Source organism: Tiliqua scincoides, chromosome 9 (assembly GCF_035046505.1).
Source record: "Tiliqua scincoides isolate rTilSci1 chromosome 9, rTilSci1.hap2, whole genome shotgun sequence".
NCBI lineage: Eukaryota > Metazoa > Chordata > Lepidosauria > Squamata > Scincidae > Tiliqua > Tiliqua scincoides.
The window spans coordinates 38695948-38708447 of record NC_089829.1 but is presented as its reverse complement, the minus strand read 5'-3'; the positions used below and the strand labels follow the sequence as shown (position 1 = coordinate 38708447).

Sequence of the window (12500 nt, the reverse complement as noted above, 5' to 3'; positions counted from 1 at the left end):
TGGTTTTACCACTTTTTAAAGGAGGGCTTTGTAGAGGGGGGGGGGGCTTCTCAACTCGAGTCCATTAGAGTTATTTAAAGGTGACTTGGAGAATTTGAAAGAGCCCCCATTATGACTCTTTTTTGAGTTGAGTCATGGGAGGTGGCAACTTGGCAACTTGACTTGAGTCAAGCCATGCTGGGTTTTCCCATTCTTGCCAGGCCCTTGGGCAATGCCAGGTTCTAGACTCCTGTGCTTGCCAAGTCCTGTCTCACACCCTGGCTTGTCCACACCCATCCTGTTCTGTCACATCCCTGATAGTTTCTCCCACTCCCATTCTTCCTGCCCTGATTTGCTTCCAGGCATTGGGACCATGTCTTGGGAGTCTGCTGCACTGGCCTGTGGGGAAGGAAGGAAGAAGAGAACGAAGTACCCTACTGTTTAGTGATGACCTACCTTTGGTCATCACTAAACAGCCCTACTGTGGAAAGCACCAGTGTAGCTCCATCTTTCAGTGTTTTGCTTGGTTGAATTCTTCTGTAGGTTAACCCAGTTAGGACTGCAGAAAATGAATAAAGAGAGTTAACCACTCCCTCTGCTCATACTGACATCCTGATGCCTATCTTTCCCTACAGCTACTATTAAAAAAAGATAGTGCTACACTGATGTTCTTAATGCTCTGAGTATCTGATCCTTGTCACTCCAAAGTCATGAGCCAATGACTAGCAGCACAGTTCTGTGCATGTCTACTCAGGTGTCAGTCCCATTTATTTCAAGATTTTGAGCCTCCTTCCCTAGCATTCATAATTGCCCCTTGGAACCTAAAGCTCTGAATTTGAATGAAGACTTGTTTGATCCTTAAATTTGCACCATTACACTCACATTCATGATGTCGAGGGGGCTGTATGACCCAAAGGAATAAGAAGAACTCTGCATGGCATTCTATATGAAATCCAGAAATAAAATATGGGACAATATAGGATTCACAATGCATGAATTCCACTTAAGAAACAATGCCAAGTAATTCAGAACTCCAACATTTGGAGGAAAATTCAGAGAAAGAGAACTTAAGCAACTCTAGCTTGCTTTGAAAAACATTAGGTATTAGAATAATGTTCCAAAGTGTTATGAAAACTCTTGTTATCACCATCACTTCAACTGTTACCCTGCAGATTCCTGATCTTGTCTGATCTCGGAAGCTAAGCAGGGTCAGGCCTGGTTAGTACTTGGATGGGAGACCGCCTGGGAATACCAGGTGCTGTAGGCTTATACCATAGTCTTTTGAGAGTGAATGTTGCCAACGAGAATGCCTTTACTTAAAATTATTTCTTCTACCATTGCCCATGTGGTCAGCACACTGAGCAAAGTAAAAAACGGCAACACTGTTGGCATTCTCACATGAAATGAGGAGCCAATGGAAACTTATGTCTTAGGATCAAAGCAGAAGTGGCATTAAATCTCTGCTTCCAGAGCCCCACCTGAGTAAGTTACCAGCTTGTTCTCTTGTTACGTTTGCCTCTACTATTCTCATTTGTGATGTGCCCCTCACCATTTGACTGAAAAGTCACATATCAACTGCTTTGCCTGAAGTCCTGTGCATTTATATCTGCCCTTCCATAGTCTCTGTGCGTAAACAGTAATTTAACTAAAAGCTGATTCATGACTGGAGAGTTGGTAGGGAACCCAATGCTGGATGCAGTGTGACTGAAACATCTTCACATCTGATGAAAGAAGAAAAAGGCTTGCAGGTGAAAAGAAATGATGTAGGGAAGCCAACATGCCTCGAATGTCAGGTCTGTTTTGACACTTTTGTCAAGGAACTTAGATCATGGCCTACACACACACTATGGAATGATTCCTACTACACATAACAAACAACACTATCAGGAACTTTATAATGTAAGGCATGTCAGAGGTACTAGTGAATACATCTAAGCTCCTGGACATTCTGCAGAGAGATTATGGCTTAAATCGTATATATTTAAGAAATTCTAGGAGGAACCCCTACTGAAGATAGTGTGATTTACTTGGGAGTAAACATGTATAGGATTCCACTGTAAGGCAGATGAATGGGGTATTCTGTGTTTGATGATAAATTGATACTCATTGCACCTTAATGTGCTAAGGACACAGATTACTGGAGGAACTCCAATGAATTTAATTAGTCTCATACCATTCTGCTTCCTGTGAACTTTCTTCATTTGAGTGCATGGACCACCAAGTTTAGTTTAATCCTTTCGAATGCCATTAGGGATAATGGCAAATAATGGTAAATGAATCGCATGTCTGTACAAGAGCAAGAAGGGGCCTTGTGGCTATAAGAATGAATGCTGTATTGGAGATTTAATGAGGTATGAGATGGAACTGGCTTAGGGTGCCTTATTTTGGCATTGTGTAAGCTGCCTTTCATTACAGTGGGTGAAAAACAGAGAGGTTACTGTAATGCGAAGGCAGTTAAAGGGGATGCTGAGTAACATCTTATCGCAATCTTAGAGATGGGGACTTGGTGATTTGTAAGAAACTCATTTTGTGCACGGATGGAATTAATGGGTTTGTGCTAGTCAAAAAATCCTGCAAAAAAGTTACACAGCAAAAGAAGGTTGTGCAGCAAGGTATTGAGCCCTGAGTATCCGCGACTGTCAGTCAGAGAATTCATGGGATCTCCCAAGCTGCCAAGGCAGCAAATCCCAAGCAAAGGAAATGGACAATTTGTGACTGAGGCAGTAGCGTAGCTAGAGAGGGTGTGAAGCTCTTTCTGGCTTGAAAAGGAAGAATAGAATGGAGCTGCAGAGGGAGTACGAGAGAGAGAGAGAGAGAGAGAGAGAGAGAGAGAGAGAGAGAGAGGTGGACTACAGTTTCAGACAAACTCTTCCTTCAGTCTTCCTCTTTTCCTTTGGAGGAAGAGAAAGTTTTGCAGAACTCACATGAGCGGTCATAATGCAGCCTGCTCTCCACATGAATAGGAGTGGATGGAGGCGCAGAACAGGGTTGTAGCTAATGGGATTTCCAGTCTCAAAGATTTTGTCCTGTTTCTTTGGAAATATACTGGCCCAACTCTTGAATTCTCTGTTCGCACAAAGAGAGGAGTGAGCAATTCAGTTCAGCCCCTTACGCTTTGCAGTCGTCAAATGTTATCGGATTCCTGGGGAAAACTTATAACGTGACAATTTGCCTTCCTGAGGCCTCTCTTGATGAAACGTGTCAAGTTCTCTTACATTGATCATTTTATGGGGATTTAATTGAATCCCACTTAAAAGGTATCAACTAACTTTGGATGACTTCAAGAAATACTTCTACTACAAAGGCATAGTTTGGTAATTTGAAAAAAGAAAAGGGGGGGAGAATAAAATGTTAACTAAAACGGAGACATCTAAGATGCACCTTCATGTTTTCTACCCCCTGTTATAGTATTTTCATTATTGCAATTTCTTGCATCATAGCACATTTGAATTTTGCACAGAGTGCTCTATATTTTTCTTTTCATATGAAGAGCATAAGAACAGCCACGTGGGGTCACAGCACTGATATCTGTAGCTCCATATTTTGCCATGAGATTCAGATTCAGAGGGGGATTTGCTTGAAAAGCAAACTCCCTTCTCTTGGCCCTGTTTTAAGCTGTGTCTAGATTCTTTCAAGTGGAATGTACAGGGAGTTCCGTTTTCAGGGAGGGTATGAGCGAATATTCAACCATGATACCTGAAGTAGTACTTTCTCCTTGTCTAGCAGGGCTCCACCTGCTGCCGCCACCATTCCTTCTCCTCCCCCCACTTCCTTAATTCAACAAGGAAGAGAGGGAAAGGAGCAGAACAGAAAGTGAGAATGGGAGCAGAATGGTGACCTAGAGTGTCAGGATCACTCTAGCCATCACTCTCTTCTCTTCCCTACTTTCTCTTTGGTTCCATTCCCCTTCTTACTTGTTGCATCCAAGCCACAGGAAAAGAAGTGACAGAAGTAGGTAAATGAACAAAGTTGGGTGCCCTCTGCCAGTTCTCTGCCTGAAGCAACTGCCCTAGTTTGTCGCATGGCTGGAGGATAGCTGTAATCTACCTCTTTCAGATGGAAGTGGCGGTACCCATGAATAGCTGACCAATGGTCTGTGCAGTGTGTTGCCAGTGTGATGAAGTATTTAGAGTGTTTGGACATGGAAAACAAGTCTCTCAGCCTAACCCACTTGACTTGGTTGCTACGAGGATAAAATAGTGAGACCATCTATACCACCCAGAGTTCTTTGGAGGAAAAGTAGAATAGAAATAGGTTCCATTCATATGCTTTGAGATCTTCTGGAGGAGCTCTCTTGCACATCCTGCCATCATCTGAAGTAGAGCTTGTAGGAACATGGGAAAGAGACTTCTCAGTGGTAACACCCTTCCTATGGGACTCTCCCCAATGAAAAGCTCTCTTGGCCCCCTCCATCTTGTTTCAGAGAAGGCTGAAGACACATCTTTCCCCAACTGCCTTCTTTCTATTATGTTTGTTTTGGTTATTGGTTGTTTGTGTGATGTTATCTCACAACACAGAATCAACAAGTCAAAAACAACGAGAAATGTGCCTCTGTGTGTGACATCTTTATTTTTAAAGTTTATCATTACTATTAGATAGCTTGGACTATTAAAGAAAGGTGGGGTATCAATCTTTTGAAACAAATAAATAGACTTGTTCTACTTGCCTGCTTCTCCCTGCTACTGCCTTGCCTCAGAGCTGACTGGGCTGAAATCACCTTCTGCTCTGCATTCCTGACAGCTGCGCCAGGGGCCAAAAGTATGACAAAAGCCCTGCAGCCTTCTGCTTTACCTCTGGTTCTCCAGATATTTGTAGGTGGCCTGATTCTCTCCTTAGTCAGAACCCCCCCCCCAACTGTGACAGTGCCATGGCCCTGTGGATTCTCCGGTGGCCACAGACAAGTCTCCTGACCTAGCCCATCTTGGGAATGATCATGCTTAGAAAGACATTGCCTCTCATCTATAGCACAATGCATATTCCTGGAGAAATCTGCACAAAATCATTGATGGTTGTCTAGATACAGGCCAAACATGTTATGTTAGGTCATAACATAACTGTTTTTATGTTTTTCATTGTTTTTATTAACGTTTTAGCATTTTTATCTATTGTATTAAAGTTTTTTGTAAGCAGCCCGCCTTAATGGTCCCTAAGAAAGGGTAGAAAAGCAGGAAATAAATAAATAAATAAGAGCCCTGCTGGATCAGGACAAAGGCCAATCTAGTCCCACTTCCTGTATCTCACAGTGGCCCACCAGTTGCCTCAGGGAGCACACCACAGCATACCTACATCCTGTTGGCACTCGTTTGCACCTGACATTCTGAAGTCACTTACTTCTAAAACCAGGAGGTTGCGCATAACCCATCATGGCCCCGTCAAAGCCATCACAGTCCAGCCATGCTTAGGCTTTGACCTCTGAGTTTAAAGTAAGAAAGGGAAGGTCCTTGCCCATTTGACATCACTTTGGTTTACAATGAAGGACTGGCCTTAAAAGGAGAGGTCAAACTGTGATCACCCTTTACCATTATTTCCACTGCAGGTGAAAGACCTTCAAGAGCAAGCTACCAAAGCCAGTTTTCCAGATTTTCCATTCAATGATTCTTACGTTGTGCTTTCACTGTGTGCTGCATTTGTTTGCTTTTATGTGCTCTGGTGGTTTTTGTTAGTGACAAGTGTATGAATTTTGCAGCACATAGCGGAGCTCATTCAACAATGCAACCATTTTCTGTTAACAACTCACTGGGTGGGTGGGGGGGAATCAAGAACAACTTACCTGTAGGCTATTTCTAGTCCATCAGGGCCAAGGACTGTTTAGCCCCTGTGGAGAGCATGCAAACCCAACCACACAGACTTTCAACAAAAGTAAAATTGTTCTCCCAGTTCTCTCATGTGATCATTGTCATCCTGAGGCCTTCTGATCCTGCCAGAGGCATTATGCCTGGGAACACATGGGAGGGCTTTCTTTATTGTGGCAGCCTTTTTTTGGAACTTTCTGCTGGAAGAAACCTATTCAGCCCTTATCTGGTTCCATCTTCCATAGAAGGTGAAAATGTTCCTCTGTATCAAGCTTTCAGAATTAATTAAGTGTTGCTCATTGGTTCACTTTTATTAGTTTTCAAGTGTTATATAAACTTGATTTTTTTTTTGGGGGGGGGGGATTGTGTGCAAAATTGAATTATTCCTGATGGAGGATAAAGGTGACATTTCTCATGCCCATATCAAAGGGATCTCATGAAAATGTATGCATACACTTTATAGCTTGTATATCTTTCCGAGTACATCTTTATTATGCTGTCATTCACACATATACTGCATATGGTGTACACAAAGCAGTTGCTTAGACCCACTCAAGCCATTTCTGCCCAATGTTGCATATATGCAACAGGGACCAAATGTGTACACCTGTGGGCTGGGCAAAAATGGGTTAATAAGTTCATGGGACCAAGTGCTTGAAGTGTTCCCCATTGGCATCTATACTCCACTGACATCATGGACTAAGGGATCTGTAATCATCCACCAACTGGATGCTGGGAGGGTTGCACAAAATGTCTTCAGTTTATTCCCTTTGAAGTTGGAGTGTTGCAGGCTTTCCCCCAAGGAAGTATTGAATTATTAGAGCTTGTTAAAATATGTGCGCATTTTTAAAAGACACCCTGTATTTTCAGGTAAAAATAAATGTCAGCAACACAAAACACCCACATTGGTTTTGTGTTGAAACTCTTTTTTCTTCTTCTTTTTTTTTTGGTGATGATCTGAGTGGATAGTTACCCAGTTGATCTAAGAGTAATTAAGATAATTCTGTTCTCCACTTTCACTGCCTCTCTTTTTCCTTCTTAGCAAATTAAACTAGCTTGGTCCACCGAATGATCATATGTCCCTACTACTATTCTCCTTGCTTTATGGCCTGGAATTGGTACCCATAGTGCGGTGGCATAGCTAATGATAGTGTAGCCCGGTGCCAAGCTCAAAATGTTGCCCCGGAAGTGATGTCACAACCAAAAGTGACATCGCGCCCAGGCTTTTTAAAAGATGAAAATTGGGAGGAACCCACCTCCTCCTCCCAGCAGCTCACCACCCACTTGCTCTGCTGCCTCCCCCGAGTCCGTTGCATAGTTAAGGCATCTATCTGCTACCCAGGGTCAAAGAAGATTTTGTAGCGCCCCCCCCCGCATGATAATATCAAATTTAATTAAGTAAATAAAAAGTTATTGGTTCCATGCTGTATTGTAATAACATCTCATTGGCATTCATAACAATCAGACTCATAGGTCAGTTTGGAGTTAAGCAAATCCACTTTTTGTTCCATAAGACAGTTGTGTTTTCATTTTCTAGTTAATTGGCCGTAACGTTTGATAGAATACAGATATTCCAATGTGGTTTGTTTAACTGCATTCTGCATTAAATTACCTTTCCAATGATATATAACATGATGGTATTATCTATACACAGCAAAATTTCCACAATTTTGGTCGCTAGTGTCAAGCTCAGCTTGTTGCCCCCCTAAAGCTTGATGCCTGGTGCAACTGCTACCCCCTGCACCCCCTTAGCTACGCCACTGCCATAGTGAATATAGATTGCGGCTTGCTTCTTAGAAAGGTTCAAGCTGAATTTGATTCCATGCCTTCTTTGATATGTAGCGAAATGCCTCCTCTCATATGACCTATGCTGTCTCTTCCATTGATCCTGTACTCAGGGATAGCTTCCCATTGATTTTCATTGTTCCTCCACTTTCCACAATGTCTCCCATGCTTATATTCTCTTTTAAAGGTGGACATTTTAATTAATCCATTTTAGTTCCTGGGCCTCTCGGATTTACATTCAAATATCTAGATATAATATTATCACCATTAGGAACATGGAAAGCTATCTCTGATGGAATCAAACTACTGGTCAACCTAGATCAGTTTTGCTGACAATGACTGGCCGGTGCTGACCAGGGTTTCAGAGAATGATCCTTTTCAACCCTACCAAGAGATGGGATTGAACCTAGAATCTGAGCATGGCATGCATGCATGGCAAACATTCCTCCACTGAGCTACAGCCCTTCACTTGTTCCATCTTTTAACATGCACATTCTGAACATTTTTCCGTGTATGCATGCCTTTAAGGGGGGGAAGCATGCTTCCATGGTTAGATGCACCCTCTGAGCTCTCTTCTGCTCATGTGCACAGGAAGGAACACCTTTGGTGCTTGCCAGGTTTTATTTTCATAAGTTCTTGTACTGATTATTTAATCAGCCTGCTGACTGACTATTCATGGCCAGATATGGTAGGAGGAAGAGGAAGGAGAAGAGCAACATCTGTAGTCCATGCAAAAGTGTGAATTGATTCATCTACTGAGGCTAACTAAATGCTGTAGATGCTAATTTTTATGTACACCTGCACTTACTTTGTAGAGTTCTTGTCAGCACCATTGCAGGAGATGGCCTACAAGGTACACTGCAGTCCATGCTTTCTCTGCATCTGATATTGTTATGTTCTAATGCTTTCAGCTGGCCACTGATGGAGGTGAGTTGCCTTGGGAGACAGACTAGGAGTGTGAGACAGTGACAAGAGCACTGCATCCTGGTCAAGTGAGTCGCAGTACTTTTGTCACACAGAAGAACATTTGTATCCGTTCTTTTTATGTTCCAGACATTTATGTCCCAATATAGATATATTGATATTAGATGTACTTTTTTATTTATAAAAGGTAGGGTTAGGATTAGGACTGGGATGAGAGGCTTAGGATATATAGTCCACCCATGGTGAGAAGTGCCTGTTGGGAACTGTTTCACCAGCTGTCATATAAATAGTGTAAGAAAAATAGATGTTGCTTGGGGGGGGGGGAGAGAGAGAGAGAACTGCTTGGCATCCAGAAGGACCCAGTTTCGATCCCGACTTAGAGATTGACTACTTGTCTGTATTAACAATATAAACTAGAGATGCCCCTAGTTGGAATTGGTTTGCTCCAAGGTGATGCATTGTGGACTTTGAATATGGGATAATTTCATGGTGGTGGTGGTTGAATGGCTGTGTGTAAATTGGCTTTAGAATCTCTGACCACATTCCAATAGTTGGTTATCCAGGCACCTGAATGTCTAGGATGAATGTGAAGACACAAGGTATCTTTCCCTAGGAGTTCACTAGTATTAAACGCCTTAAAACCGGTAGGTGGGGTTAGCTTGGGGTGATGCTAATTGAGGGACAGGAAACCTAGGAATGAAAACCACCTCATCTAGATCTGACTATGCTGCCTCAGGAGGAACTTATTTAAGAGTCCCACCTCTTCTCAAAGTACCTGGAGGATGTTGATTGCAAAATAATTTCCTTCCATACCCCAAGCAGTCTCCTTTCCTGGACACTGTTCCTGTGATCCAGCCTAATTGGCATATTTCACAAGGGGGAGGGAGTACAACAGGAAAATCAAGCAGTACGATGGTGTAAGACAAAGAAGAAAATATAATTTATCTCTTTTGGGTCCTCCTGATATTCCACCCTACTCAAATTCATAGACATTCATGAGAGACCAGCATATGGTGTTTTCTTTATGAACCTGAGGTCACCCATGTTGTTGGCATCCTTTAGTCTCGAAAGACTATGGTGTCACGCTCTGAATGGTGGTTCTGGAACAGAGTGTCCTCTCCAGAGCGCGAAGCCTGGGTAAAGTAGGTATGGAGGATAGGCTGTTACCCATGCAGCAAATCCCCCCTCTCCACGTCGCTGAAATGGTCCAATGGAAATGGCCCAATGGTTGTGAAAGCCGGTTCTGTCTTGGTCCTACAACTAGGGATGTCACCAAATCCTTCTCTTGTCAACACTTGCAACAGAATGCAGGTTTCCAGAACCCTTCTGCTCCCCCATGGAACTGAACTGTGTAAGATATGGAGAAGAATGGTAAATGTAGTGCATTGGTGCACAATGGTGTGCTTTGCAACCTATAATTGCATCAGCTGTTTGGGTAGGAAATGTGTTGAAAAATACTTACTTTGATCCTGTCTATATTGTTTTGGATGATGGGGGAAAAATTCAGGGAATTTTAGTAAGAAGGGAGCAGAACTGGAACCACAATAAATTGTGTAATTTGCAGATGAAAAAGAAACAGGTATCTATCCAATGTGGTAGCAGCAACATATAGCAGATTTGCAGCCTGAGTGTCAAAAGAAACTGGCTTTCCCACATGCATCTGCCTAATGATTAAAATCTTCTACTGAGGTTCTTCTTTGTGACCACTGTCTATGTTCAGGTGGGTGGCTGGTGGGCCACTGTGAGATTCGGGAAGCTGAACTAGATGGGCCTATGGCCTAATCCAGCAGGGCTGTTCCTATGTTCTTAAGAGGACTTTTCAGTGGTGGCATCCAAATGATTGAAATTGCTCCTTAGATGTGTTTGCCTAGAATAATCTGTGCTATCTGTTAGGTGCTAGGTTACATCCCATTCTTTGTTACAGACCTCTTTGCATCTCAGGTGATTCACTAAACACCACCCCCTTACCCAGCAATATGTCAGCTGCTACTTCCAGCACTTGTCCTTGTTTTTTGCTTCCTGGATCCAGAGAGGAAGTGTAGAGGAGAGAAAAATGGTGGGCTAGAGCAGGGATGCCAAACTCATTTCGTACAGCGGACCGAATAGCATTCATGATGCCTGCTGAGGACCAGAAGTGATGTCATAAACCAAGAAATGATGTCATTAATCAGGTCATGACCAGAAATAAGCACTTTTTTTTCTCATTTAGTGACTTGGCTGCAAATTACAGAAGAGAAAATATGCAAATCTTGAGCATATTTTCAAGATATGGGAAAGCCCAACTATCTGCGGGCTTAATTGGGAGAGCCCAATTAAGAGTGGGTTGCTCTTTCGCCGTGATACCTCAGCCCAGCTCAGCAACTGAAAGCAGCTCATTTCCAGGATTAAAAAGGAAGTTCCCCACACACTAATCCACCACTTCACACAACCACCTCAGCCTCAGGTATGGACTGTCTCCTGCTTTCCTTGGTACTTAATAATCCTTTGAATGGGTCATATCTATTATTTTTATCTACAGGCTTTGTTGCTTTTTTTCTCCTCTTGTGTTTTCACCGTTTTTTGCTTGCTTGTTTTTATACTGACTACTGTAAGCTGCTTTGAAGGTTCATGTGAAAGGGTAGGATAACATAGCTGGGGCAATAAGTCAGTGATAACATGTAAGGTATCCATTTTCAAATCTTGGCATCTCCAGTCAAAGAATTTCCAGGAGAATATATCTGCTTAAGACTTTGGAGAGGCAGTGAGAGGACACTGTGCTATTGGGATAGAAGACAAACAGACAGAGAGGTAATGGCTCTGGTTTTCAAACTCTCTGGGAGTTTGAAACCCGCAGTAAGTCTTTGCGGGGGTGGGGGCGGAGGCAGTAGGGGTAGGGGGAAGGCAGCGATGTGATGCCCAGGATCACATCGCTCAGGGGGCTGCAGGGACTGGGATGCACTCACCAGTCCCTCCAGCAGCTGTCCCTGTGTGCGGGGAGCCCTGCACGAGCACCTGTGGGGCGCCCCAGGTCAGGGAAAGGGAGAGTGGAGCGATCTGCTCTGTCTCCGCAAAAGCAGACAGAAGGGAAAGCGCAGAAGGGAAAAGCGGAGTGATCGTGCTCTGCTTCCGGTTTTGTGGAGCAGGGCGCGATCGCTCCGCTTTCACTTTTCCTGACCTGGGGAGCCCTGCCGAAGATTGCGCAGGGCTCCCCGCACCCCAGGGAGGCTGCAGGAGGCTTGGACAAGTGCACCCAAGCCCCTGCAGCCCTCCTGAGCAGCGCGATCCGCAGTCTTCCCCCGTCTCCTGGCTGCCTCCGCCCCTTAAGGGGGCAGAGGCCAAGACCAACAGGCTGAGGTATCGCGATGCCCCAATTTGAATACCACTGGGTTATGGGAAAGCCTGTACTGGTGGAAGCTGGCCTGGAGATGCTGTAGCCTCTCAACTTTACTTCCATAGCTAGTATGTAAGTGAGAAGTCCTTTTGGTTATTTTAACCTCCTAAGAGCCATCTCTCTACCTTGAATTTACTTATCTTGTTTTTACACATCCCCTATCTGCCTTCTGCAATCTTGAGCGCCTTTTGATTCAAAGATGTTTCTTTGCTGTCCTTGTATAAGCACGATACATCACCTCTGGGTATGCTCCCTAATCAAGGATCTTAATCTGTAGCTACCTCTCCAAACCTCAAAGCTTCAGCTGATAACATTTCTGAGAAAATTAACCTTCAGGTCTTGTTCTCTCCTGATGCTCAACCCCAAATTCTCAGACCTCCAGCATGCTTTTTCCAATGTTCTTGGTTCCAACATGTATAAAGTTCTGGGCCCCTTCCCAAAAGCTTGTTCAGCTAAGCCTCCTGTCTCGACTCATAGGGGGAAAATCTGTTTGATTCAGTCTTTCTTGCACACATAGAGATGCAGCTACTGAGACAGAAAAAAGAAGCATATTCTTTCTATCTCCTAAGAATTTCCCCCTTTTTAGTATGTTTGAACAAAACCAACAAAACATCTTGTGGTATTTTAAAGATCAACACATTTATTGTAGT

The 12500-nt window shown here is 43.4% G+C and overlaps 1 pseudogene; it reads left to right on the top strand.

The window, feature by feature from the left end:
* The first annotated feature begins 1129 nt into the window (after positions 1–1129).
* On the top strand, positions 1130–1246 carry LOC136660904 (5S ribosomal RNA; annotated as a pseudogene).
* Positions 1247–12500: the final 11254 nt, after the last annotated feature.